The 24,359-nt window shown below is 43.7% G+C and overlaps 1 protein-coding gene across 4 annotated transcripts in view; it reads left to right on the top strand.

The window, feature by feature from the left end:
• The window catches only part of rerea (arginine-glutamic acid dipeptide (RE) repeats a), a 132,636-nt gene that overhangs the window by 16,945 nt on the left and 91,332 nt on the right, over positions 1-24,359 (top strand). Inside the window, exon 2 of one of the 4 annotated variants that reach the window (XM_023272563.3) lies at positions 9,426-9,503. The exons of 1 other annotated variant lie outside the window; for it this stretch is intronic. The gene's annotated coding sequence lies outside the window, so the exon portion shown is untranslated. Of the gene's footprint in view, positions 1-9,425; positions 9,504-16,788; positions 17,446-24,359 lie in introns of those variants that run through there. 2 more of the 4 variants (XM_055012969.1, XM_055012968.1) reach the window with 2 other exon arrangements.

Raw genomic sequence — 24,359 nt, forward strand, 5'->3', positions numbered from 1 at the left:
AGATCCTGTAGGCCATTTTTTTGTGCCTCGCATCAGAGCCTTAGTTTAATACATTCCGATCCTTGTGTTGGTTTGCTTAACCCGCTCCAGCAGCTGTCTGTCTTCTTCATGCATCTCAATGCTGTAGCCTGTGGTGACAGCAAGACTAATGTATTCATGGCACCGCCACGGTGAGAGGCATTACTTTACCTCTGCTTAATTGAGGGGAAACTCCCCTGACACCTGCTTAGTACAGTGCGAGGCTAGGAGAGCGGCCAGACTCAACCCCAGGAACGGAGGCCACTGAACCCTGACTGAGAAATAACACAGCCCAAGACCACCCAGGGACTGCCGAGGGGAGAAATTATTTAATAATGTTGATGAGATATTACACCAGCCCTTCCTCCACTGTCTCCCGTCTCGATCCTTCTTACCTGGCGAGGGAGACAGCTCAGACTCGGTGCCTGAAGGTGTATTTAGATGGGCCTACTAAATATTTCAGGCCCTAAAGACAGAGACTCTGAGTAAAAGAAGAAAAAGTAAAGAGGGGCAAAAAAAGAAGAAGGAGAAAAAATCAGTGCAGAGGGGGTTTTACATGGATTGTGGAGGGAGGTTAGGGAGTGTAGTCAAGGGCAGTCAGGGCAGGCCTGTAATTGGCTGACACTGGGATATGGCTGTGGATTTGTGTGTGCGTGTGTGTGTGCAGTCAGGGAATGTCTGAATACTGTAAGGCCAAATATATCACTCCAGCCAGACTGCATTGCTTTCAGGGTGTTGATGTGCTGCCATCACCTTGCACTAGAGTGAATGTTGATCTCAAGTGCAACAGACATAGTATATTATTTTCTTTGGGCTCACATACCCAACTCCCTCCTGCGTCTGCAGCCACACAGGCGAGGTCCCATCTGAGCCTCGGCATGACAGCTCGACTGAGCTCCTGCCTCGTTTTTAATTGTCCCGGACCCCAGGGGCTGCTGGGAGCTAGCTGGGCGGGGCTGAACATTTTCTCCTGGGGGATGAGGAGAGGTGGGTGACAGAACGCTCGCAGTGTCAGATGCAGGTGCAGAGAAAAGAGATGGAGAGAGGGCTGACAAGCTAACCATGGGGAGCCAAGTAGTGGGAAACCATTCACTAAGATGGGAGAGGAGAGAGCTTTATATAAGAGGAAAGCACACAGGAGGCATCCATCTTCTTGCTCCAGCACCGAGGCACTCACTGATAAGTGTTAGCCACCTGTTATCAGCTGCTCTATTAGCAGGCGCTGCTGCTAGAAATGTATGTAAAGAGCACCGTGTGGCCTTAATGGTAGATCACTAGTAGGTTTTTACACTTTCGACTGTTGGTAGCCTGTGTCATTTTGTAATGTAATGTATGTAATCAAAGAAATTCAACTACTTTTTCAAACATTTAAAGTATTGTAACTGTCTCATACAAAAACAATGAGTGAAAATGTGAAATATTGATCATGGAAAAATAACACATTTTAAATATATCACCTTGATGGGTTTTTTTTGACAGTTCCACCTGATCGAGAAAACAAAGTGCACTCGAATCGATAATGAAAATAATTGTGAGTTGCAGCCCCGGATGTGGTTGTGTAATCAGTTCCATTTACACAGACTGCGACAATCTCAAAAAGTGTCCACTGCTGTTTGTATAGCTCACCATTTCCCATTTATATGCCACACAGTACAGCCCAATTAATGTTTAGACCCCTCCTCCACATTATGCTGCAGCATCAGTTTCTTTCCCGTGTTCAGCCTCATGCCATATCTTTGTCATGTCGCTGCTGTGTTCCTGCGTTAACACACATTCTGTAATAACACTGCAGTTTGTACTATTCATCTTACTTGAGAGCTGAGTCAGATTGTCGAGCCTGTTTGATTGCTGCCACATACTGTCAGCTTCCATTGTGATTCATCATTCCATTAAGGTAAATCTAAAATGCTCTTGAATAAGGTGACTGAAATACATGTTTCAGTATAATTATGATTTCTCTAACAGCTCTGTTGGAAAATGTATTATTCAGAGAATCGTCTCTATTGGTTGAATTCTTAAAAAACTAGTGTCCTTGTAAATATAGCTATCGAGTCTTTTTTTTAGTGAAACATCTGAACAATAGCAGAGCTGTTTCTGGCTGCTGGAATGAAATGTTGTGCAGCAGAGAGGAAGCAGCGGCGTGGTTTTGGGTCTTGCGCTTCCTGTGTTGCTGGCACAGAGACGTCATCCAGCCAGTCATGCTGGGGTCAGAGGCTCTGAAAATAGCCCTAAGGGGATTCAGGCTGCACTGATAGCATACCTGCTGTTACCCTGAGATGTTATCCAACTGCAAGTCAGCCCCGGCTCCCTCCCAGCTGCTGTGCTCTGCTTTGGATTGTTCTGCAATACCTCACACAAAGATGGAGTGGGGCCATTATACCTCTGGCTCTCTAACACTCCCTGCAGACACAGACAAACACACACACATACATGCTTGCTTACACCTGCATCGACAAGCATGCACATACCTGCAGCCATTCGCGTTGCCAGCTAGAGCTGTATGTTTGTCTTTGCACGTACAGATCATCACACACACGTACACGATCACACACACATATCAAACCAGATTGCGCTGTCACCGCGGAAAGCTCTGGCTGGCTTTTTGCAAAAGGGTCAGAGTTGACTGCAAATTACAGCTGGGGGCCGACCAAGGCCTGTGATGGATCTCAATGCACTCTGTGTTTACCCACACACCTGCACCCCCACGGCTGGGAGAGACAGCAGCACAGCCAAGAGCACACAGCCATTTTGTAACACCTCAAGGAACTCTCCCTCTCCTCTCCCTCCTCTCTCTGTATGAGGAATAGATGAGGTGGTGCCATTAAGTGAATTTGCTGTTATTTCCCCAGGCTCTTAGCTGAAGATGTCAAACCTCAGCCAGTGAAGCAGCCAAGGATGACTGCCGACTCAGGCAGAGGCAAACACACACACACACACACACACACACACACACACACACACACACACACACACACACACACACACACACACACACACACACACACACACACTCACGCAAACCACACTCTGCTACGCACATGATCAGCTTTCATGCTTCTGTGTAATTTATCAAATTGCTTGGGCATGTGATGAATGGGCGCAGATCTCAAAAGGAAAAAAGGCATTAGGTTTGCATTAGGTTGCTGTTATTCCCATGTAACAGCTTAGAATTTAATTACAGTCAATGGTAAACATCGTATTCACATTTTCTGAAACAATAATTCAGTAGGTCTAATTGCTTTGTAGTTTCACAGACTACACTTGGGCGCTTGCACAGCTTGTTAAAGAGAAACTGTTCAATCCCATTACTTATACTACCGACTGCTGTATTCTTGCTGTGCGGAATGAGCAAGTAGGCTTAATACTCTCTACATTTCCTCACAAATGTCCACACTCGCACCTCCTTACTGTAGAAGAGACTGCTTCTCTCCTGGTGATTTGTCACAGTTCCCTATTGTATTATACGCCGCCTCTCCTTCACACTCCAAATCCCCCCCTTTTTTTCTCTCGTTCTCTCCCTCCCCTCCTCTATCCTCCCCTCCCCTCCCTCGCTCCCTAAATCATTGCTTTACATGTGTGTGGGTGCCCCCTCTCGCTGTGATTCTGATACTTCATAACGGCAGGAGGAAATTGAGCTGACCTTGAGGCTGCCGAGCTCCTTTATAATGCTGATGTATGGGGCTGTGAGCGCAGGCAGCCAGTAAGTGAGAGGCATGTTTTTATTTGCCGGGGAGCAGGGCCCAGTGTCAGGACACATAACAAGGTTCATTTCTCGCCCACTCGAGCTAGCTAGTATGCCGGGAAGCTTAGTGTCAAGCATTCAAGTCCACTAGGTGTGATTTACCTGCATTAGCCTTTTGTATACTGCAATAGGTTGCATCATGCTGCCTAAAGGATGATGATAGGAAAACCCAAGGATGGAGTTAACCCTGTAGATGTATTGGGCTCGCTAAAATGTGATTTACATGGTGCCGCCGCATGGCAAAAGTATCACTGTTGGCAAGGCCTTTAACTCAAGGTTGTAGTAGAGATGAATTGATGCCGGATTGTTTCTTTCATTTGGCGAGCAGGCGACGGGGCGATCCTTTTAAAAAATGATACAGCCTGTTTGGCAGAACCATATCATTCCTCGTTGTTATTGGTGTCATATTATTATCATTATTTGTTCAGCGTAGATGGCCCACTTTCTGCTCTTCAGCAGCTCTCTGCTCATCAGCGCAATCAGCTGCCTCCTAACACAATCAGGCTGCTCTCAAATTACAGTCATGATTGAGGAGACCAAGTCAGCAGCAGGAAAAAGGCAAGAGGCCTTATGATTTACGCATGAACACTGCTCAGGAGGTGGACCTGATAAAGTCTTAAAATATAATGCAATCGAATGGCCCTACAGTAAATAGCACTCTTGGAAGATGCTTTTTTTCATTAATAGAGTGATTAATTCAACTCTCTGGAAATTTGGATCTGCATTCTCTTTTTGTTGTATTGATTTTTACTACTGTCTGCTGCTGTTTTGTTATTTTACTTCAAATGAGTTTAGTGAGCATCTTTATCAAAGCCATTATGAAATTAGGATAACAATGATTATTTTTTCTATAATCAATCATTTAAGTTCAAAAAGTGTCAGCACATTGTGGAAAAATGCAATTCAGAGATGCTAACTAATATCTACTTTGACTACCACTGAGGAAACTTACTAATCATCACGATTGACAAACTAAAACCAGCCGTCTTTTTCCCTTTATGCTTCAAAATGTCAAAAATAATTCTGAATGAACATGCCGTAGCTTTTAATTAAACATGAAGCTCCACTTTGTTGTTTGTATGGCTTATTTTAGTTTTAAAATGGGATGTCTGCTCTATTTGTTGCATTTTTATCTTGGAAATTCTAATCAGCACATAACTGCACTTTGAAATACTGGCGTTCATTTTTACTGATCGCATATTTAAAAGCATATTACTAAAAAAACCACCTCCCCTTTCCCACCATGCTGCTGAAGAAAAGGCTAAATGTCATGAAGTGCTCCTGAAATTGTCTAATTTCTCCCACAGTTGGATATTTCATCCTGACATGTTTTAATCATGCATTTCACGTTTTCTAAGTTAGAGCGTGTTTTCTGCAATTAATACTTGCAGCCTCATTGCTGATGATAATGTTTGCAAACTACAACCAGTCTGACACGATGGTGGGCGATGACAAAGGGACAACAGGAACATTTTCGAGCATGAATTTGTTGTGATGTTGGGAGGGATGTTAAATAGTAATTTTAGCCCTCATTTGGAGCTTTGTGTGTCATGGTGGTGCCAGTGGTTGACATAATGATGAGTGGAAGAAGCTCCTCAGCCCTGCCAATTCAGTTCACTTCTTATATGGCAGGTATCCACTTGCCTAACCCCCACGGCTGGATGCTGCACTCTGAATGCAGGCAGGGACCCAATTCATTCACAGCCCATCCAACAACACATCGACTGTGCGCAAAATATGTTTTAGCAGCTTAACAGCGGCAGACTAATCAATTGATCCAGATTTTTTTTTTTTGCCGTCCATTGATCTTGGCACACGGTTGGTTGAGATAATTACAGTGCATGTATGATAATGATATCATTAGCAGCCCGTGGCCAATCTATTAGGGCGGGGGGAAATGCTAGTAAGAAGGAAAGAAAACCCACCCAAACCATGCATAGAAACATTTGCACTGCCAAATGCTGGGGGAGAATGGTCCAAATCTGCTTTGCAAATGCCTCCCTGTCACTCTCCCCTCCCCTCCGCCGCACCACAGTGGCGGTTAGTGTGGTCGAGAGGCGGGTGAGCCTTCTGGTGCTGCTGACTGGCGTTCTGTGTGTTGATGAATGTGCCGGCCTGACGGCTCAATGTGCTTACCTAATTGGAGCAACTCTACTGTCACACTGAGTTTCTCCATCTCCCTCCCTCCCTCTCTCTCACTCGTGTCTTTTTTTTTTTGTTGAACGTAGTGAAGAGTATGTTCCACTTGGCTACACACCTACAGAGATTAATGGAGCTATCTCCCAACGCACAATAATCACCAGGTAATCGCTTTCGTTTGGCTCCGTAGCCGGCGAAGGTCGACCACGATGACCAGGGCAGCCATTTTGGATGAGGGTGTCAGGTTGCCGCTTGTTGCCAGATATGGTTGCCAAGCTGACTTGAGATGAAAATTTTGCCTAGTGATCCATGTTTTTACAGGCTTCACCCAGTTTTTGCCTTTTCCCTACAGAGCTTTAAGGGCCATTATTCAGCGTGGACTACATTTTTTCTGTAGCAACACATTGTCCTCTCCCTTTAAAGCCCCTTTTGCTCACATCCTAACACACTTGACACCCACCTTTCTGAGCGTGGAAATAGTGAAGGAGCAGCCCGGGCTATCTTTGGTTTCTTCACATTGGGCTGTGGAGGTGTTGGAAGTGGTTCACATGAGCCCGGTGTTAAAATAGTGGCTTTTGTGACAAGCATGCGGTGGACAAGCCAGAGACACTGACAGACCGAGAGGCCGACTAAAGTCATGAAAGCAAAGCTCTTTGATGTCAGCCAGCTTCCGAAAGGCCACGGTGGTCAGAGGGGATTGGGGTTTCAGCACGGGATTTTGGGATTGTCATGTCAAAAAGGTCACATTGGGGCCGAGCGAATTTTCAGTGTGTCCGTGTGAGCGCATGCATATTCAGCTTTTAAGGCTGAGACGAGGCAGCTATAGAAGGAAAGGCCAGTTTGTCTTTGTCATCATCCACATCACCCCATGGTGCTCACAAGTAATAACCCTCAACTCCCGGAGCGCAGAAGTGATCTCACTCTCACATGAGCACACATGCTGGAATATAGGAATGGACATTTCTAGGCCTCTTGAGCTTGTTTTAGTTGCTCTGTTGTGACTAGTGGGAGAGACTTGGATGGATGGGCAGTTTGTTAAAGGAATTATGTTGCATGCCTTGTGCTATTTGAATACCGCCTCTAGGCTGAGATATGAGCAGATTAAAAGTGGAGATGGGTTAGTCACAAACTGATTTTAGAGGGTTTTAAAAACAGGGAAATGGATGAGCCCTTGTGTGTGTGCATGTGTGTGTATGTGTGTGTTTGGGCGCTTGATGGTCACATTGTCTGTCATTGTGGAAATCCCGGAGTTACTGAAGAGATTGCAAAATCGATGTGGGCTATTCATACATGGATCTAATCCTCAGATTTACTGCCATTTAATCTGTGGTTATGGCAGGGCTCTGATGGCTCTAATGCTGTCAAACAGATGTCTCTGCTCAGCCACCCAGGTTAGGCTGCACCTGGTGACACCATTGAGCCCTGGCAGTAGGTGGCCCACAGCACCTTTCATCTCGTCCCCAGGTGGCCACTATTGTCAGAAGAATGCACCAGTGTGTCATGTTACAGCCAAAAGAATATCATGCTAAAATATTTAAAGCAAACATCTTTGACCCCAAAATCTGCTTTGCCAGTTTAGATTTTGGACTGAATATAAATATTACATGCTTATCTGGGTGATTGTAGGGTGTGTTTGTATTGCTTTTTGCCTCCAAGTGTCAGTATGCTTTGCTGCTGAACACTGCTTAGATTGCCTGGATAGAAACCCTTTGATTTTATTCACTGCACACCAGGTGTTATTTTTGAATTTAAAACTGAACAGACCATTTCAGTTTGCGCAGGCTGAGTTTGGTATGCGCATTGCATCAGTTGCAGGGAAGGAATAATAACAAACAGAATCACTTTGGAGATCTGGTAAATATCAAGAGAGGCTGCTTTTGTTGCCAATAAAGAACTGCTTGAGAGACCAGACATAGCCTACTTCTGAACAAACCCAAAATATATATAGATTTTTATATGTATGTATGTATATGTATATATATATATATATATATATATATATATATATATATATATATATATATATATATATATATATGTGTGTGTATATATAATTCTATTCCACAATCACAATTTTTTTCTAAATTATCTTCATCACTCATTTTAGCAGCCAGGAAAGTGACTACAACTACTGAGACACATAAATCAACCCTGTCTAGTAAAAGTTACATTCCTAAACAACTAAACCACATTCTCAATTATGATTTGAAAGAAATGAATAATCTCCCAGTGAGGTATATTGATGAAACAAGACACATTTCTAAAAGGCACAAAGTCTATGTTAGGAGGCTGGTGAGGGGGTAGTGGAATGTACTGAAGACAAGATTTTGACCAAAATTGACTTAAATGTCATTTTCACCTGCTGTTTGGTTCGGTTTAGGCAACAAAACTAATTGTTTTGGTTTAGGAAAATATCTTGGTTTGGGTAAAAATAAGACAAGATTGATCAAATAAAAGCAAACTTTATTAATGGCGAAGGAACTATGAAATATGACCCTTTTGCAACATGTTGCTCGTTTAATTTGGTGAATTAGCCAATCAATGACAGTGCACCATTGCTACAGCCTTGGCTTAACATCACCCAAGATGCCTGAGATTGGTTTATAGAAATACAAATGACTGAGCAGTTTTTCGTCTCCTAGCTAGACCATTTTGGTTCTAACTTTGCAACACTAATTATAGAGGAATCAAATTTTTTGTAGACATGGATACTTAAATAGACGCTGCCAATGATAATTCACTACAAAGAACAGTTACCAAATGTTTTTTGTAATAGAATGGCACAGTGAAAATCACTCTTTTTTTTAAATAAGTGAGTTGTAAAAAAATATTTGTTAGACTCAAGATGTATACCAATCAGATTAATTCCATACATGACTGCAGGCACACATGGAGGACAGAAATGCACATACACATACAAATCCCCGGTCTTTGCTGCATTAAAATGCTTACATTGACATGTATCTGAGTGTGCGTGTATGTGTGTTTTGTGTTTCTGCGTGTTAAAGAGAGTAAATGCAGGGAATCTCAGTGTGCGGATGCTGAATGTGAAATGTCAATGTTATTGAACAGGTGCTGCGAGGCAGAGCTGTGATGTTTTTATTTCCAAGCTCTTGTAGAGCGAGGCAGAGAAGAGAGGGCTCATGGGATAATGGGGGAGGTTCAGGGGTGGGGGAGTGTGTGTGCGTCTCTGTGAGTGTGTGTGTTTTAAAGTGTGCGTTGCAGGTATAAGTGTCTAGATCTGTGTATATCCAGGGAGGTTTATTGAGAAGAGAGAAATGAATACTGGTTTGGAATAAATGCTCACCATCTCCTCATAGAAAATAAATGTTAACTGCACTGTGAATGCCATTTTTTTTTTTTTTTTGCATTCACCCTATGTCCAACACGATGCCAAACATGGCAGCCATCTTCACCCAGACACACACCTCTGCTGTCAATCTGTTATCACCTCGTTTGTTCCATTTACACATCATTCATGTTTTTTCCTCTGTCCTCTCTGTGTGTCTGTGTTTTTTCCCTTCAGTTTTTCTCTTGCAGACTGTCGTGTCAATACTTGTTGAGAGGCAGTATGGCAGTGAGCTAGGAGGTGAATGCAGTCAAGGTTAGTCAACAGTGTTTCGTGACACTGAAGCGCTGACTAATGCAGCGTTTTTTTCTTTCCCCCCTCTGCTCTAACTCCCTGTCCTTCCCCACAAATTATTTTCTGCTCCTGCCCCACCCAATGGACCTTGATCATGTTCTCTCCCTGGCCTTTGTGCTCTCAGCCTGATACTTCTCCATCATCATCCTCACCCCTCGTTGCGCTGTCCTCCCTATATCGCAGCCATCTTTCCTGCTACTCTCAGTGCCTCTGGAGAGAACAGCTCAAGACTGTCAGCGCTGATTCATCCCTCAGTCGCTAGCTCAAGCTAATCCATTCTTGTGTTTGTGTCTGGATTCATTATTTGTCCTTTTTTTTTCAGCGTTACCTGCTGCATATGCAGATCTTTCTCCTTTGTTCGAAGCTGCCTTTTGGCAATGTTACACCTTTCGAGCTGCCAATCTACCCTTCTTTTTCATTTGTGATTCTCTTCATTTTAATTCCAATGTATGCATGGAAAAAATGGGATTACTCTTTCACCATTTTGGGTCCCCTCTCTCCAGCATTTTTTTTTCTTTAAAAAGACTTTCAAGAATGGCAGCAGCACCTATCTGAACGTGCACAACAGTGGTGGAGAATCCAGTCACGATATGGAGGGGGCTGCAGTTCAAAGCCGGCTAGCAGGTTACTTAATGAGTTTGGTAATTGGCTTGCTGTGGCCTCCGCGCATCCCTGCCCTCCTGCTGCTGATGTGTGCAGGAACAGAAGAGAGAGCTACAGCTTGCACTCCCTCTTCCCTTCCCTCGCTCGACCCATCTATCTTTCCCTCCACCCATCCCTCTTCCACGAGCTGACTTGAGGAGCTAATGCTGCAGCCCAGGCTTCTCTGTCTATTCCCCACTGTTCGTATTATAAAGACAGTTTCTGCATGTTAGGTTTCCGCTCTGCTCTGTATCGAATATCAACAGCATCACTCCATCTCCCCCCTTCTCTCTCCCCTACTGGGTTGCTTTCTCTTTCAGGCGCTCTCACTTCCCACCACACACATATTTTTTTATATGTTATATGCTGTGTGCATTATGCAAAATATGCGCATCCAAACAAGCAATTTGCTGAATTTCCAGTTCACTACTTCTGAGTGGTAATTCTCTGTGTGTCCACAACAGCGTAATGAGAAACATACTGCCATGCCCAGTTGATTCATAAGTCCAAACAATTGCCATGTAAGCATAAATGGCACACAGCGTGTTATTCTCATATTTCAGCGCGTTATTTCCTCAACAGAGACATCAAAAGGACAGTTTTTCTTCATGTGTCGTTGCTGGACGGCATCAGCTGTAAATCTCATTAACTTGCATTTAAATTATAATGACAGTAGTTGGTGGAGGGGGGGATCTAAATTGACCTTCACGGTTTAGTAGTGACTCAGAGAAGTATGGTTTTTAGTCTGTATTGCTTACAGCTTTGTTTGCTCAGAAAAAAAAAAGATTTAATGCCTTTGGGGTTCTGCACTAGCAAGGCTAACCTAATATATATTCGAGCTAATGAGTGAGCTTCCCACCTTCCTACCTATTCCCATTAATTTCCATTTTGTATCTTTAAAACACCATAAATAAAGCCGGCATGCATTTGTAAATGTAGCCGTCTCTCGTTGTGAAACTGCTGCCAAGCTTTTATCTACTCCCACAGTGGAACAGTTGATTCTGAACGCTGTAGGGGTTGGAAGGCCAAAGCACAGCTAAGTGACTCCTCTTGACCTCAGCACTGATCTCCAAACTGTCTGCTCCGACTGCACCACAGACTGATTTTAACCATTCGCTCCCGCAAAAACAGCCTAATCTCATAACACAACCTCAACACCCTGACTGTGTGCTGTCTCTTTGAATAACACATCCTTTTCTCACTGAGCCAAGCGCTGACACGCTGACCGTACGTTTGTCTTTGAGATTACTTCTATCTGCTGTTATTCACGCTAAATGAAAGGAAAAGAAATACAAGGAGTAAGAAGTCCAAGATGTGAAAAATTAGCTAGAGTGACTTGAGAATCTTGTCCCTCTGACCTATAATAGATGTTCTTATTCTAGTTATCGCTATCTATCTGTAAACTAGAAGGCTGAATCATTAGCTTACACACTGAGAGTAGCCGAGTGTGACCAGAGGAGAATAATTGATTTCTGAATAAGCGTTGGTGCTGGAGGGGAGAAAAAAAAAGACACAGCGCTGTGTGCCATTGCACCATATTGAGCACACACATGCCACGGATTATAGTGTGTGGAGTTAATTTTTTTTTTTTTGTTTTACACATTATGAGCCTCGGTTCCCCCACCCCCATCACGAAGCTGCACCTCCGCCCGTCGTCCACAGGGTGGCAGTGTATGGAGGTGAGACGACCATGTGCCCTGTGTGAAATGGAGCAGTCACTGGCTATCTGAGCACATTAGCTTCTAGACAATAACCACACAATAATCACACACACACACCCCCAACTGCCACTCTGCCTCTTGCTTTCACTACCGCCGATCTTGTTTGCTTTCATAGCTGCTGATCACTTTTAATCACAGTTTTGCTCTCTGCTGGATTCAGATTTCCCTGGCTGAACCCGGAGCTAAGCACCAGACACATGTACTGTTTGTTTATCTTGCCGTGTCGTTGTTCACAAAAGGATTTGCCTGAAATGTAAACTTCCTCTTTTGCCCCATCTCTCTCTCTCTCTGCGGCCCTCTTGGAAATACAGTCTCATTCCTCAGAGCCTGTTCTCAGTGCAGCCACGGCAGGCTGAACTGCTCTTTTATTCAGATGAATGAGGCCCTGTTTTGCCTGGAGAATCGGACAGACACAGACAGTCCATGTGAGAGCTTGAAGAATGTCTGTGGAAAATCAGGGGCTTAGCGAAATAGCATCTGAGGTATTACACGTGTGCATTTGTTTGCGACCGTGTTCCCTCTCTGTTTATGTGTGTGAGTTCATAGCCATGCAGACTTGGTTAATTTTTTTTTCCAGCTTTTATAAGCATTTCACACCCTGGTTTACTTTTGCCTTGGCTTCTTACTTCATCTCAGAAAGCTGTGATCTCATGGAAATTGTAAGGTCCCTGTGTGAATTCAGACATAGTGTGACCCTCTATTAAAAGCATTTGTGTTTTGCTCTCTTATGTGTAGACACACACACACATCAGAGTCTGCAAACAAATGCTCAGTTCTTGTGGTGTTTTATAAAGAGAAGATGCTGTTTTCTCCCACTAACATTTGATCAATTTCATCTGCCAGGTGGCTGCTACCTCCATCTGGAGTGAGGTTTACTTACATTCATTTTTTAAACATGCAATACTTTTGCTAAATGGCTGCTGCGAGCAAGTTTCACTCTCTTGAGTAGCTTGTGTAGCTTGGCAAAGAGATTAGACATATGTAGCCTACAAGTGTCTTGGTTTTCAGAGTGTTGCGAGGCTGCCAAATGTGACTGTGAATAGCTATGTAAACAAGATAGCTATGTGAGGCTAGACCTTGCACTGATTGCCTAAAGTGAAATACCATTCCTTGGCTTCCCTCGCATTTTTACAACTGTGTTAATGATGGCAAATAAAGGCTCGCTAGGTAGCAGCTTAATTACTAGCTGTGTGTTTGGATTGTCTCCAAAGGACATTGTGATTTTCAGTTAGTCTCTTGTCACCTTGATAAGGCTATTTGCTTGCAAAGAGAAAACTGTAACCTCCACTGTTTAAATAGCCTTTTTCTTTTCTCTTTTTTTCAGTTAAGGGAATTTTTACTCTGTCAAGCACAATTCTTCTAAGCCGAAGTGACTGCCTTTGAAAACCTCAAATCTTGATATCCACAAACATGCAGTTAACCATATTTAGTTGAGTAATTTCCTTGAGTTACTTTGTTAGGAGATTGAAGAGGATTGTTTTATTGCTTCCCCTTCTCTCAAGCCCCTCCAGGCAAAGTCTGTGTTTTAATTAGTTGTGTAAGACCCTATTTTCCCTTTGGATTCCCCCAACTTGTAAAGTGCTCTCTTAAGAATCCATGAAGGCTAAAAGGGGCAATGAATGATTTGAAGTCAGCTTTTTTTTTACTTTTTTTTTTTTTGCCTGCTTGCCTGCCAGCAGAGAAAGGGGAGGGACTATCAGCACTCACCCTCAGTATGAGGAACAGTAACTTCAAGCAGCAGTCACACAGAGCCTTTGTTCTTTATGGATATAGTGCGTGTGGCAAAGACAGTCGCTGCTTTAAAGCTCCATCTGGAAAAGCACTGTTCAAATTCTAATACAAGAAGAAAGCCTTCTTTAGATAATACCTGCCTAAGAATGGTAAAATAGTCTCAAAGTTCAATCTAGCACACCCGTTTTCCCTCCTTTTATTATGTTTTGGCAGCAGGGAAGTTAGCTTGTTACACTGTAGAGATTTAGTCATGTGTTAAAGTCGAGCTTCTGAAGTACACCCCCACCACTGCCACAACCTAACCTCCTCTTGGTTTACAAGTCTGTTTTCTTCTCTCATTCCCTTTTTCCTTCAACTTGTCTGCTCATCCCTGGTGAATGTATTAAATGAAGTTACTAGATATGAGTGCTTAAGAGGCCAAGGCCTCCGAGGCTTGCCAAGTCTCTCACAGGCTTGGCTCAGTCATCCATGTCACTTTTTTCTGTTGTTTCAGCTACTGGCTGACTTATTTGTATTGCTGAGCACTTTTTCTCTTTCTCTCTCGCTCACGCTTGCTCTCTGTTTGCTGCCTCTGAGTGGCTTGTTTTTCTCCAGCGTGGAGAAATCAGGCTAAAGCAAACAGTTTGTGTCAGCCACAGCTTTTGTTAAGTATTCATTTTTAATGAGCATAAGTGGCTACAGAATCCTATAAACCATAAATGGAGTAGTCAGACCAGGGAGGGGGGTGGGCGAGGGGCATGTCGGTCTTTGATTCAGTGGTAGTGTTGCAGTCTTTTTTTTTGGTAACACTTGTACTAATTATGTTTGATGTAGATGAAGGAAAAATGTTTCAAAATGGTAGTGTGTGTTTGCTTTATTTTGACACTTTTTCTTCTCTCGTCTCCTTTAGCAATCTTTAGGATAAAGGTTGTTGGATAAAAGTGTCTTTTTTTTTTTTGCTGAAGCGGTGTGTAGCGCTGTTAGATGTCTATTCCTCTGAATTCAGAAACAGAGACCAAGTAACCAGTTTTTGTTCCGTCTGGATCGAAGGCACTATAGCTGTAGAAAGGGGTGCTCGGGGAAAAGGTATTGTGATGGGTTGTTTGAATGCTGAACAGAATTGAATAGACACAGTCAGCTTCCCAGATACATGCTTAGGCCTGTAGAATGTGGAGTGCTTTGCTTGTAACTGCACCGGTTGTCTCCTTTCATTATCGGTTAATGGTGCCCAACTTGACAGAGCCATGTGATAAACAGAGGAGCTGTGAAATCCTGGAGGTGGAGTTCTCGTCTGCCTGATAATGGGATCTCATCTGCCAGGGAGGGGAGCCTGCCCCGCCAGCCAATCCAGCTTTGCTTTTGCACTGCCTTCAGAGTGGATTCACTGAACTCACCCTTCACTGCTGTCTTAGTCCAACTTAAGCCTCACACTGCACTGAAAACTGTGGCATTTGACTCGTTTCTGCTTGGAACACGTGGCAAAAAAAAATGATTTGCCGCCTAAAATATCTTCAGATTGTGCACTAAAAGGCAAGAGAGACGTGCATTTCCGCCTTCTTATCAGTCTTGGAGGCTTTCAATGTTTGTGTAGCTGAGGACAGAAGGCAGACAACGTGTGTGTGTGAGTGTAAATATCATAAACATTGACCTTGTGAAATGTATACGTGCTGTGATAAGGGAGGAGCTGTGACTGCTGTAGTGTTGGGTTACTACACGGAGTGGGGGAGTACGACTTCTCAGGACAGTTGCCTCAGGAGCTGGTTTTACCAGCACTTTGTAGCACAGCAGAGCCCCCCCACCACTCCGCCTCCCCTCCACCGCTATTGAAACGAAGACGACCAACGTGGTTTGTAGCACAATGAAGGGCCCCCTGCACACCACCCTCAACTCAATTTCTATTGATCCTTACTGCCCGTCTCTCCTTTACTTGGCCGTGTTTGGCTTTAGTGCAAAAAGAGCCCGATGCACAGACTATTTGCTTTAGTTAATTGGATTTTGACAGTGATCCAATATCATGTTTAAGACAATGAAAATGTGTCAAGCTACTTGCCCAGTGGAATGGAAATGATCCTATTAATTTATAACTTAATGCAGTCAGTCTTTGCTTTCCCGCTCCTCTTACATGTGCGGGGATTGTTTGTGTTTTTCATTTGTCTCATTTTAGGATAAAGGGTAAACATTTCTAACGTGAAATACAACTCATATGTGATGTGACGTGCAGGCTCACCATTAGAAATGTATTTCCCCGGGCACCCGTATAGCTCAACGCGTTGAGCGGGCGACCCATATACAGGGGCTGGTCCCCGACGCTGCTGGCCCGGGTTCGATTCCCGCTCGCGGCCCTTTGCTGCATGTCTTTTCCTGATTCTTCTCCCGTTTCCTGTCTCTCACTGCAGCTGTCCAATAAAGCCGATAAAAGGCCAAAAAAATAACTTAAAAAAAAAAAAAGGAATGTACCTCCCCAAATATGGCTAATGGACTAGTCCCATTATCATCCCCGCTTGTTTCTGCCTTTTTAATGGGTGGGGTGACTAATTAATTCATTATCCAAAAATGCAAATGAGCGCAACAAGCCTGAGCTGCATTCAGTCCGCCTCCCTCTTGTATGTGTGTGTGTGTGTGTTTTTTTTTCCTTCTCCAGGAAATACATATAAATACTAATATTTCTTGATATAAATCTGTGCGTAACCCGTGCGTAAAAACGCCATTTTATTTAATTATTTGTATATTTAAGCTGGGAATTAAATAATTGCTGTGCTTTTCTGTGTGGCACTGCGCAGAGAGAGGAAGAAAAAAAGCCATTATTTACTACTACTAGTAGTAGGAGCGTTCATTGTCTGGCTTTCTGTCACATTCCCTTGCGCGTAATCATGGATCGGCCACTTTGGCTGCCGTGCGTCCTGAAACGCAGCGTTTCCATCAATCAGCAACCTCACCCCCCCTCACCCCATCCTCCTCTCTCTCTCTCTCTCTCTCTCTCTCTCTCTCTCTCTACCTCTCCATTGGCGTCCCCCAACCCACCCTTTTGTCCCTGACGATTATTTTTTTTGAATCCAGTCCATGTTTTTGTCTCGCTCTGGATTTTTTTTTCTCGCGTTTTTTTTTTTTTTTGAGTGTGGTCGGCGTAATTCTCCTTCACTAGTGTCTGGATAAAGAAAGACTAGGTCAGCCATGTGGATGCGTCTGTTGAACAGCTGAAGAGGAGGAGGAGGAGGAGGGGGTTTACAGAGACGGAGGGAGCGATAGGGAGAGCGTGGAGTGTGTGTGCATAGGAAAGCGAGAGAAGAAGAGGGGAGAGAGAGAGAGAGAGAGAGTGTGTGTGTGGTGTATATGCGAGAGAGAGTGTGTGTGTGTGTGTGTGGAAAAAGGAAGCGGAGCCTGTTAACGGCGAACTCACTGGTTTCCTACCCCTCGAAACAAGCGCCGTGTTACTTTTCATGTGGACACTATCATCGACAGCAACACGGCCGAGGAGAAGGAGAACCGGAGCGGTTTTCGAGGGGTGGGGGGACGAGTTAAGGTCGTAGTGCCTCTGATCGCTTATTTCGGACAGTCTATCAGTAAAGTGAAACCGTCTTTTGTTGAAGCAAGTGCTCGCCTGAGAGAGGGAGAGAGCCCCTCCGTGCGGGCAGCGTTTTTCTTTTTTTTCTGTTCTTTTTTTTTCTTAGATCAGTAGGGGGGGATATTTAAAAAAATTGGTCCCGGTTCTTTGGATTTGCTCCAGCTGGCTTTTATTTTTAAAGTTCGGTGGGTCATCTCGGGCAGGGGATCGCGCTTTTCAACTTGTTTGCAGCAGTCTGTGGGACTCCCAAGAATCACCAGACTGGCGGGTGAGTAGTTGAATACCAAAAAAAAAAAAAAAAAAAAAAGATTGCAGGATAGTTGTGGTTGGCGGAGATGGTGATAAATAAAATGGAATTTAAGTGTTAAGCTGTAGTGGTGACTGAAGCCGGGTGGCACTGGTAGAGTTTTGGAGCCTGAAGTGTTCTAATTTTGTTTATACCCGGAGGAGGAAGCGTGTGTGACCTGGAGTCAAATGTTTCTGAGTGCTCTGGGGAGCTGAAAGTTGGCTGCATTGTTGCAAAAACTTGGCTCTGACTGGACTGTAGCAAAGACCCCCTTCAAGCAAAACCCGCCTGTAACTGGGCTAATGGTTTTAAAGTGACAATAATGACGTAAACAAAGGGAGAGCTTTTTATTTTTGCATCCTTTGCTGCCCAGGAAACATGTTTGAGAAAAAAAATCCCTGTGCATTGAAGCAATCAATCAACTTCAAGGAAAGAGAGAGAAAAAAAGTTTAAATGGATGATGATGACTCTGGCACATAAATTTGACTGGTGGGATTTCCCCATGCGCATAAAGGATTGTTTGTTAGATTTGCAGCTGTGCCTCATGTCATAAATTGATTATTGGGTTGTAATAATGGAAAGTAGTTGTGTGTGTGCGTGTAAGGTGGATAGATTGTTGTATGTGGGTACCAAACTGTTGAAGGACCACCAAATTAACTTGACTTCCCCCCTCCTCCTCCTTCACCTCCTTCAGCACCCCAGAGGCTATGAACTCTGGCCTAAGCACATGCAGCTCTCACTGTGGGGTGGTGGTGGTGGTGAAGGGGGGAATCTGTGCCTGTTGTTGAAAAGAGCAAAAAGAGGAGGAGGTGAAGGAGGGGGGGTTGGCCTGGCTGGTGGGATGTGTGTGTGTTCAGGAGGCGGCAGCTTAGGATTTGAAAGCAGACTACAGTTATTTGTCTGAAAGGCAGCTTATCTAGTGTTTTCCAGTTATAGTAGAAGAGAGGAGCGGAGGGTGAGGGGAGGGGAGGGTGGTGTTTACTTAAACCACTACAAATTGGTCATAGCAAGTCATGATGAGAGTCCACTGGGGTGGTGCGATCACATAAGCACAAAGAAAGATTCAACCGTGGGGGAGAAGAAGATTCAAATCGAGGGAAGGGAAGTGGTCCTCGCCTTCAATCTGTGCAACATAAAAACAAACACCTTCCTGAAATCCTGCCCCTGCTGCTGGATTTTTCAATTACGTGGACTTAGATGTTGCATCGCTAATTGTGAGGAGCTAATCTCCACCGTGCCCAGCTTCCTGTGCCGTTTTTTTCATGCGTGCGTGTGTGTGTGTGTGTGCGTCCTCTTGCTAGCTGAGAAGTGACCTCTGGTTTAATGATTCAGATGTGATTAATCCACTTGAGTGGGACGACACGGCGTCGGCCGATGTATGGCACAAACCCCGCAGACAATGGAAGATTGTTGGAGTATAATTTCAACCTTGTTTGAACACTTGAGGATCTTTAAAAGCCACGTGAATCAGTGACATTGTACGAGTCATGAGGCGCAGTCGCAGTTAAAAATTTAACATCGTTTGTTTCTCGTAGTGACCCCGGAACTCATAATTGTGAGCTGGCAGTTGGTGCTGTGTAATCTTTGATTTAATCACTGTTTTTAGATGTTTGAGTGATCTTTGATTTAGGTGTATTTAACCAATGTGGAGTGTAAAGATTTTACAAATGACCTCGGGCCCTTTATTGATGATTACATTTTTACATTACATTATTGTTTTTGCTCCAACAAAAAATGAAGAAACTTAAGCGATAACTTTGAGCAACCAAATTATTTACGTGACAATGAGGCTTTTCCCCAGAGCTGACTTTTTCTTTTTTTTAACCATGTGTATTGTTTTTGTGTGAAAGAAATCATTGTAGTTCAGCGTCTTCATGTGCACAGCATACAGTCACGCTCTCAGCTTACACCATCATGTGGGAAAACTTGCATAGCTTGTATTTCTGAACACATTTTTGAAACGGCATCCTCTTCACTTCCCCCAGAGGTGAGGATATCCATTTAGTTTCACTACTTGGGGACTCAATGAAAGAGGAAGTGGTCAGCTCTCTCTTAATGGAGCTGTATGCAGGAGTTGGTTCTGCAGTGTGGGATTTGTATGGGAAGAGAGCGCCGAGCATTTCACAGTGAGGCTGCCACCAGGAGAGAATATAGCAGCCTAAATCTTAATTATGTACACACTGCCATACTGCTGTCACTATCGTTTCAATCATCTCTATTTGCGCTGCTTCATACCAGTGTTTGTGGGAAATGAAATCTGATGTGCAATTTGATCTGGGGCTGAGTCCGCAGTCTGTGTTGTTGATTCATGTAAACCAGGAGAAGCATAGTAGCGGCGTGAGTCACCCCCTCCTCCTTAACAAACACAAGTCTCACTGCTGACAAGGTACAGAGAGCTAGTAAACATTCAGCTCACATACAGGCAGCGTGTATGAGTGTCACCTCTGAGGAATCTGTGGGGCGATATCCGGATCAAAGAGGCTGTTTCTGACCATACAGAGAGAGAGATGCTTCATAGAGTGAGGCTGTAACGGCTGTCTAGCTGCTCAGAGGCGGCTGAATGTTTGACAGGGCATTGGAAAAACGTTATTTAATCTGCTCGCATGATGGCCCTCACTGGGATTGCACCACGCTGGGTCTCTGCCCCCTTTTTTCCTCCCTGTGTCAGGATGATGGCAGTCGCTGGCTGGTAGAAAAACACTGAGGTTGTCTGTGTGTTGTGTGTGGGGTTTTTTTTGTTTTTTTTCAGACAATATGATGTAATGCATAAAGAATCGGAGAAAGGCGAGTTGTAATTGATGCAGTGTTGGCGGGCCTCTCATTTTCTCTCTAATGAGAAAGTCTGCTGGGGTCTTGATATCTTTTCCATTTGGGTAATAGTCTGAGTGACTCAACTGTATTTCATTGTAATTACAAAGAAATGATCCAGTTGTTATTATAATACGCTACATGAATGAAAACACATGTGGCGCTTCGACTCATTAAAAAGCAAACTGTTGTGAGATGCTGATCAGATAAGTGAATTACACCTCTGACTTTTTGCCCATTTGAATCTGGCAGAGTTGAATACATGTCAGACACATAAAGGATATTAGTTGCAGTTACCCTCCTGCTTTTGACCCTGACAATACAGAAATGCGAGAGCCGCCTTGTCAAAAAGGCCAGGTGGACAATCAATGAGAAATCATGGCTTCCATACCATTATTGGTACCATTTCCATCCCCCCACATAGAAGCACACTCGTGTTTTTCTTTCTTTTTTGAGGGGCGATGATAAGTCTCTTCTGGTCTTGTTGAGTCTTTAGACGGGTTTCATTTCTAAATGGAACAAGCTCGCTCGACACTTCATGACCTATTGTCCTTGCAGATAGTGGTGGACCAGTGACTCATTTAGAATACATTAGCCACAGATTGACACAGTACACAGTGGCAGCACTGCTAAGGAGGCAGTACCCTCTGGTGGGTGACTACTGAAATGGAGAGCGATGAAGGACCGAGGAGGTGCTTTGATTGTTCGTAGAAAATTCCATCTAATTTGTTGTGTGCACAGAGGAAGGGCCGATATCTTTAATTAATATAAACCTCAGGAGCCGGCGATGAGTGAGAAATTGGGATAATTGAAAATAGGCCCTATCTCCTTTTCTCCCCCTCTATGTCTGTACATCCTTAAAGCAGCTGAGCCCATCAGAGGGCACTTTTCACACATGTTAAGTGGGGGGACATCTGGCCTCGTTAATTCAGTGCATGGTCATAAAGTGGAATGGCGGTCCCCACAGGGCCGCCTGCTCTGAACACCGTCAGATGGAGCCTGTGTGTCCTCTCTACCTCCTCGTCCTCCCTGTTGACTGTCCCTCTGACACCAGCTCTGACACTTCAGCGAGAACATTCTTGCCGTCTTGATGTCTGAGGGAGATAAAGTGGCGGTACATAAATCATCACGTGCCAGAAAATGAAATCACTGCACAGCTGTCGTGGGGTTTTATTTACCAATCCTAATTTTTCTTGCACCTACAAACACATCGCCGTGTGGGATTTTATTGATCAACAGCACACAGATGGCTATTTGTGTTCAGATCAAGGGGTTCAATTTCAATTGCGTGTATCCATTAAGTGCGTGCAATTATGTGTCAGAGTCTGTATCCAGGTATCCACCTTCCGTCGCTGCATCCACAGGAGTAGTAGCTAATATTAAAATGATAGCAGTGGGGAAGCATTCACACTGTGCATTCATATCCTATTTTAGCAAGTAAACATTTAATGTGTTTAAATGTATCACGGCTTTATTTATGCATAGAATCTGCTGTTAAGTCTGAATTATACATTAGCTGATGAATAATGCATCAGTGCCATTCCTTAATGATTACTTGCCAGGCAGCGAATGGTAATATTTGCTGATAAATTTGCCCATTGATCTTGCTTGTGTTTAACCAGGCTTGTAGAGATGATGTTTACTCCATTTTGTGTTAAGTTTTTTTTCCAAGGATGTAATCAAAAGCAGGATAATTGTTTTTTTTTTTTTTAATAAGATGTCTTTTAAAAATGACAAGTGAGCCCTAAAGAATTAGCACAGAATGGAAACAGTCTGAATTCTCTGAACACATACTAGTCGGCACTTGTACATCTCAGCTTTATTTTTCATGTTCTCAATCATCAGAGTTCGGCTGCAGTGTTCATGTAATGTTCTTTTCATGGTTGCTCCATGGATGAGTTGTTTACCCTTAAACCGCTACAGATCAATGTCCAATTATTCTTTTTTTGTCTTTTTTGGCTTGCAGCAATTACACAACAGAGGATTCTTGTACGAGTCTAGTCAATGTCTGTTGAGTTGATAATTCAGCATATACTTGGAAAACATTCTTTTTGATTCTGTTTCTTTATTGGCACTGAGCCAGATTATTGGCATATTATCCTTATAATGCAGTCGGTCTAACATTGCCGAAGCCTTGCAGCAAGGCTGTTACTGTGCAGATATATTGCTTGTCCACACAATGAGAAAATATTGACTTGTTGTCACTCACTCATTTGATTAGTTGTGCGGGTGATACTGCTTTTCATTTGTCACCCTGGCAACGTAAATGGGAAAACACAGCAACGGCCTCTTTCTATCCTGTAATGAAGCACTGGAGCATTGCAGACTATCACGTCTGGAAAAACTCTTTCTCTAAGCAGGAATGAATGTCTTTATCACTCATAGCGGATCATTGGCACTTGTCAGCTCAACTAGTATCCACAAAAAGCCCAACATTTGACAGCTTTTCTCACTGCAGAATGTGCAGCTGTGTGGGAGTGATGTACTCCAACAATTCCATTTTGATTTTGCAGCTCAGTTGAGGGAGATTTATCTGTATATTTACAGTGTTGGCGACTTACTTCATTTTCTTTTGTCTGTTAGAAGAGCAGCTTAAAGCAGTCGGCTGTTGTGTGTAAGCCAGGTCATAAGAAGAGCATCTTACATTTAATCCAACAGGATTCATCAGTGGCCTTGTTCTTCTAAAAATAATGAGGTAGACAGTAAGGGCTGCCCCAGGCTGCATGTAGGGAGATGATCTCTCTGAACCGGCAAATCATTCCTGTTTTTTATGCTAAAAAGACAGGCTAATGACTATTCTTGATGTGTGTCAGTGCTTTAAGTTAGCTAGTATTAATTCACAGAAAGATCTAATGGGCTTGATTGTCAAGCTGAGTCGAGGCAGTCGGTGAGAGGCTTGTGCTTGGGCGGGGGGGAGTGTAATTGTTTTTGCTGGCGGTGATTCTCTCTGGAAGGGATGACTGCACAATCCAGATATGTAAACAAGAAGAAACTGAAAAGCAATATGCTGATACCTTGTCTGTTTTCTCTTGATCAGCCTAGCTTTTGAAATGAAATTTCTAAGCTCTGCCCAAACACTCCTTGGATTCGGCTGTGCAGTAATGGTTGTTTCACAAACCTGTGTCTGCTCAACTGAGCATTTCAAACATGTTAATCATATGTGCAAAATGGAGATCTTGAGGAAATCATTAACTGCGGGCACACAATGAAACAAAGACAGGGTGAGTTAAAGACAACAGATGCTCAAAGGGGTTTGATTCTGCTTACTGGAGCATGTCGCTTTGAGAGCAGCAGAAAATCTCACTGTGCTCGTGGTAGACAATGATACCAGTGCCCTGTCAGTCATCTGGTCTCCAGAGGCATTCGCAATATTAATTTAATGCTTATGCTTTTATCCAAACTCGCATGTCTTTGTATGCTCACGCCTGGTGTCAAATACAGGTTGCTTGTTTGCCTGCACAAAACAGCTTGTAATGTTTATCAAGCTCCAGCAGTCGACTTCCACCTCTTATGTTTCATAAATAACAAAGCGGCTCAGCACTGCACCAGTCAGAGAGGAAGGTTGCCACGATAAAGTCTGATAAAGATCAACTTAAGACCTACCAGGAAGCAGTCCAGTTTGCAAACATACAGTTTTTGGGGTTAGTGTTTGAGTCAGTGTTGGGGCAAGACTGGACATCTGTCTCCTAGTGATCTATAACGCCCACAATCCCTCCCACAGACTGTCGGCTTTGGCACTCAAGCAGTACACCGGTTGCTGTAGTACACCCAGCCACCCACAACAGTGGCTTATCTCGCAAGCATAACAAACAGCAGGCTAACAAAGAGGATAGAAAGCAATAGGACACACAGCAACAGAGGACCTTAAGAGCCCCGTGCCATCATAACTCCACTTCAAAATGGAGGCCTTTGTTCTGAGATTGTTGGAGAGGACATCATAGCAAGGTAGCAGCACATCTTTTCATCCTCAAACACACTCACTCCCACTCACTCACTCTGCTGTCGGTGAAGGAGATTGTCTGCCTGATAGGGCTTCAGAGAAAGGTATTCCTCTGGGACCGTTGTTGAGGGATTTCTACAGTTCTGCC

This window comes from Amphiprion ocellaris, chromosome 8, assembly GCF_022539595.1.
Source record: "Amphiprion ocellaris isolate individual 3 ecotype Okinawa chromosome 8, ASM2253959v1, whole genome shotgun sequence".
NCBI classification, from domain to species: domain Eukaryota; kingdom Metazoa; phylum Chordata; class Actinopteri; family Pomacentridae; genus Amphiprion; species Amphiprion ocellaris.